This window comes from Ostrinia furnacalis, unplaced genomic scaffold, assembly GCF_004193835.3.
Source record: "Ostrinia furnacalis isolate ACB-3 unplaced genomic scaffold, ASM419383v2 OfSCF1167, whole genome shotgun sequence".
Lineage (NCBI taxonomy): Eukaryota > Metazoa > Arthropoda > Insecta > Lepidoptera > Crambidae > Ostrinia > Ostrinia furnacalis.
In genome coordinates, this window is record NW_021131406.1 from 24,749 (window position 1) to 30,748 (window position 6,000).

Genomic DNA, 6,000 nt, shown 5'->3' on the forward strand with positions numbered 1-6,000 from the left:
ATAGGCCCACCCCCAATGATTTCCAACATCGCCCGGTTGGTAGCGCTTTCCTGCTAAATTTTCGCTTAATTTTATGAATTTTTATGGTACAGTACGGCTAGCACGAAAAACTTTCGAGTTCAAATCGTTTGCGTATTCGAATCGCCATCAAAAGATTTACTACAACAGTGCCCTTGTGAATGTGTCGTAAAGTGAACTTAGTATGAGAAATGGTTTCACGAAACTTATTTTGAGAATCAAAATTGTAACGTTATCGTTTAATTCGAAGGTTAAGTATTGAATTTTGTCGAATACGCAAACGATTCGAAGACGAAAGTTGTTCATGCTAGAGGTACAGTAACTCTATGCTCATTATCGTTGCAGTTTTAATTTACAAATTAATATTTACACTGGTAGGTAAATGTGTTTTAATTTAATATTGAATTTCAATTGCGGAATTCATAATTGGACAAAATATTTCAGCATATTTACTTGCTCTTCTTTACTAATAATAATTACTGGAAGCTCAAAAAGTGATGTTATTCTTCCTTCAAAATTGCAACACTGAGAGAAAAAACGAAAATACATTTTTTCGCACAACAACACTTCGCGCCCCATCTTAAGACATGCAAAAGCATTCATGGAAGCCATGCAACCGATCTCAATGACCATGGTTGAGTGTCTGGCATTAAGTTACATACATTCGCAGGGTATCCTTGACGGTACAGGGTTCGAATCCATGAGAGGACCTATTTTAGGCTTTAAGGCTGTAGAGATAAGGAAAAAGTTTTTGAGTCTGACTGTATAGGACGAAAGTGTCTCGAGTTTTTATGCACTTCGGTATGTGGCTATTAAATGTGAAAAAATGTCGGTATTGACAAGTTTTTTGAATAATCTAGATTACTTAAATTACATTTTTTCACACAACAAGACTCAAAAACTTAGCTTTAATAAACCTAACTGATGAAACTTAGATTCTATATTACTATTATGTATTGCTTTAAAATTTCGAATGGGACATTCATGTTTCTTAATAATAGAAAGAAAGGAAGAAAAAGTGTTTGAATTTGAATTCCCTCTATCTGTACAATTATTAACTTCTCTCCATACTACACAAGTGAAAAGAGAAATATTTCAGAGTTACTTTACAGACATTATAGTATTAATTCCAGAATAATCATAATTCCACATAATCTTTTGTTAACCCAAAACCGGTATCACGTGAAATAAAAATATTTTCACGTGATTAAGTAACAACGCTATCAGGTATCGCGGTGTAACCCGATACCGTCGCGGTCGGAACCGATACCAGCGGAATCATGCGGTCGTGGGTCGTGGCTTTTGGCTTCGTCCTTTGCAAAGGCTTTGCTTGTCTCGTTTTAAGCCGGAGTTTGGTGAACTGCGCAGTTAAATGGGTATAAATTAAGTGAATAATGATTATAATAAAGTTATGTAGCTACATTTGACTACATCTCTTAATACTCAATCACGCTAAGCTTTAATAAGTCATAATAAATCTCAAATTAATAACTACAGTTTTAAAGAAAACGTTGCGAACCTAATATTCTAAAAAACATTTGCTCTTACAATCTGAAAACACAAAGCCTTAGTCTTATTTTAGATACATTTATTTCGCAAATTGTAAAGCCGCAATGAGAAAATGTGTTGTGGTGACGAAATGGTTTCAGCAATGACAGCGCGAGAAACACCATTAAGCGTCATTTAGACATATCCAAAGAATACCTTTTAGCTGGAACGCGTACATACAGTTCTGTTGTTGTTACCGCGTGAATAACGTTATCGTTATGCGGAGCTGTTATTTTAACGACGGTACGCGAAGGTGTTTTGTGTTCACCCCGTCCCTATTTTTACGGAAAATCTACACGTTCCAAATTCAAATGCTTCGCCATTTTGTAGCCAAAGCAACATTCGACGTTTAAAACTAAAAGATGCGTCTATAAAACTTAGAAAATAGTAAACTAAACGCAGAAATAGAACGAAACCAACAATAAATATGAACTGGTATTTATTACAGTAGGCAGTGCAGCGGTTACGCCCACCGCGTAATATAGTGGTCACCATTAAAAAAGTAACGAGTTCGTTCACAATAAATAACTCCCGGCCATTATAATTATGGCGAACGAAATTCCTCTTATCACGCTCATATTTCACCAAAGACTCTAGCATTAGGTATAAATAGAAAATACCGTGGGCTCGTGAATTTAAAAAGTACGCCGCAGCAAAATTACTTTCTTTCAACTCGATTAAGTGATCATTACAAGAGCAAATACCAGTTATAGCAGGAGGACAGGCTGGCACAAAATAAAAAAACACAGGAAATTGCGTGTGCTGTTAAAAAAATAAATGCGGGCGGGAAAAAGTGGCGGGAAAGCCGCACTTTTGACGTGACGTGTCGCCATCTTGGCACATCTTGAGTGTGACAAAACGTCGATGGAATCACGTATTTCGGTTTTCTCAAACAAATCGAGTGGGAATAAGTTTTTCTTTTATGATTTCCTTCAGTGGTAACTTCAAATAAAATACGATGTTTAAGGTAGTCGCTGGAACTGGATTTAGGTCAAGGAAAGGCAAATTATATCTTCAGACTTCCAGACGTACAAAGTTTGTTGAAAACATTGAGGGTACATTAAAATGTATAAACTTGGAAACCAGAAATCCATTAGGGTTGTAATTGCGTTGGTTATTTTGTGATTTTGATTTTTTAATTAAAACATCAAATAAGGTCTAAATGCTACGCAGGTCCTCTAGGTGTTCCAAAAGATACGGAACCCAAAAAAGAACTTATAAACAAATAAACCATAAAAACTCCAGTCAAAAGAAACAGTCCAATAAGTTGTAATAATTTAACGCAACAAGCAACTGAAATGTAATTACTTTTGAACTTACGGAAAGGTTTTCAGTCTGTAATTAAATTAGCCAGTTGCAATCGCCCTGAAAACAAGTATCGATATTAAATGGAATCGATTCCGATTGGAAGGGTTCCGTAATCGAATTTTACGTTCCAATTGTTCCGAATGATAGAAGTTTGAACTGAAGATAATAATGATGGCTTTGGCTGTAGTTAATTGTAACGAATTTATTTTTTAGCTATTGCTTAGAATTAAAATACTGGGCCAATAATAGGATGGGAGAATAATGATTCTGCTTCTATCATTTGATAGGTTACTCGTACAATATTTTTAAAATGTATTGATTTAAAAACAAGATCATTGCTACCAAAGATATTTACAGTCATAAGTAAAATAGAGGTGATATTTACGAGGTCGGACAGTAACTGCTACAATTTGAAAGCTCTAGGTTCGGTTTGTGGTTCGGTTCCAAGAAAAAAAGCCGTAAACCAATAGATCTCTTACATAAAAACAATTTAACAAATAATCAGTAGAATTAAAATCAATAGTCAGGCCAACTTCTTAACCAATGTTCCACAGAATATAACGGCACCGGTAAATACAAAGAATAACGAGCCAAGATCCCGCAGATTCCGAAAAAAGAAAAAGAAAAGGAAAAAATATTTTCCTTTTGTCACAGTAACATCACCACGCACTAATGTGTGAAATAATATTTTCTTCGAAGCACGCGTCGCCGCCGGCTACCGAATCTTGAGGTAGGGGTGTTGAAATGTAGTGATGTTCTGTTTATGGATATTTTATTTGACTGTACGCTAGTTGTAGGCCACTATCTCTGATTTTAAGTGTGACATAGTCGACCACAGATCTGATTTTTGGTGCAAAATAGCATATTATTACAATAATAAGATGACACAAATCTGTAATAAGTAGTAGTTAAAAGTGAATTATTTATTCACTATGTCTTGAAAAGGCCAAGGTTGGGAAAGACATTGGAAGGCAGGGAGTTTTTTTTAGTTAACATCGTATCCAGAATTGATTTTGGTATTTTAATACAGGCGTGGCGTGGGCAGGCCTCCTACTACATAGGTGGACCGACGATCTGGTAAAGGTCGCGGGAAGAGCGTGGATGCGGGCAGCGCAGGACCGTTCATTGTGGAAAACCTTGGGGGAGGCCTTTCTCTAGCAGTGGACGTCATTTGGCTGAAACGAATTAACGAACGAATTCAGGTGTTATATTTTAAAACAGCGATGAAGTTTATTAAAGCTTCTTGTTCCCATTGATATTTTTCCGATTTTCACCATCAAATCCAACCATTCCAGACTGGATATTCATAGAAATACTATCATTAAAACTAAAGCGATTCCAGCGCCCGATGCGCCCAATCGATTACAAATCGATCGAGCACATCACTACGGCCAATTCCCGTAACTCAATCCGTATACGCCTCGGGACGAAAGTGGGGATAACCCTCGTCGATAAAGCAATGTATTTATCACTTTCGCGTATTACAGGAGACATTCTGGTGTCATACATAAATATAGTATATGCTCTATTAATATTGTGGTGGAAGAGATAGTTGGATAAATTACAGCCATGGAATCGACGATGGTTATTGGATTTCTGATATACGAGTAAATGCTGTAATAAAAATAGTACTAAATTACCATCTTAACTTAAGCAAGGTCTTGAGCATGAGTCATCATTCGGGAACTATTAAATGCCACTAAAATGATATGAAATCAAGTAGGTACTTAGTACGTTAAATAGCACCTTACATGGTGCCATTTATTAATCGAATCCGAAATCATGACAAAATGGCAAGTCATTTTCTTTTTAAATAAAAGTAATGTCAGCCAGTATCTTGCCAGTAACTTTATCGCTATTTTAGTGCCTTTATAAATATCACATTTGAATTTAGAACACGAACTAATGCGTAATAATAACACGAGTTATAATATTTTTAAAAACAAAACAATTTCAGCCAGCATTAGGCAGTACAAATTCAAATTTAGAACGTTGTAAATTGGTGGTTTCCCATTGTAAACACATAAAAGGAATTAGCAAGTGGTACGGGAGAAGTTCACGCAGACGAACACGTGGCGGGAATTACGGGGATTTCATTAGAACCGTCTGGGACGTAAACTGATTAATGACGATTCAATTTTTGGTGCCGACTGTACTTGTTTGGTTTGAAATTTGAATGTTTGGATTTAATCGATTTTTCTGCTAGCTTGGAGGGGTTAAAAGTGAAGGTGGCTTGTAGGTTTTCCTAAAAATCTACGATTGAAATGTACCTATTATTCTTTATTGTACAGAATGTATCTATTTTAGAATGTTAATACTTATTATTATAGTAATTACATATCCTATGCAAATGTTTTATTAGGAAAATTCTAGGAAAAACCTGAGAAAATTTATGTTTTCATATACGGTTACAAAGGAGTCGCAGCAAACATAAGAAGTATCTCGTCAATACAAACTGCAAATAAATATTTCATAATCATAATATCTATCTTTTAATAAGGAAGTAGATAAAACATAAAAACTATTATCTTTACTAAACAAAGAAACAAGGCAACATAAAATACTGCAGAAAAATCCACCAATTGATTCTGATGTCGCCACAAAATCCACCTTCAATTGCATTCCACTCGAATCGATATCTCGGTTCCCTGACACGTCTCTATTCGGATTTCAAAGTTTTGGCGGGAACGCTGTCAAGATGGCCGCGGCGATAGTTTTAGCGCCAATTCTTTTATGCCAGCTCAGCAGGCTAGTTGTGTCCTGTGGAGGGACAAGCTAATCTCGCGATTTGGACGTTAACGTTCGATGTTCGATTTCGTTCAGTTTTCAATTGTCCGTTTGGTATTTTAACGATTTAAAAGCTGGTTTTATTTAAAATGATTTTTTAAAATCAAAATTTTTAAACTTCGTCATCAGAATTTTAAATCTCTTTTGTCTCCTTTTTGTGTAGGTATCCAAAGATAAACACTTTAGTTTGATAGTTAAAAAATTATCTATAGTGTTCTCTCTTCCTCAATTCATAAGCGTGTGTTACTGAATTGAATTGAAATTCTACTCATTAGATACATAAATAGATAGATAGAGATACTCATTCTCGCGGCTCGCAAAAAAAAAAACATAAAACAT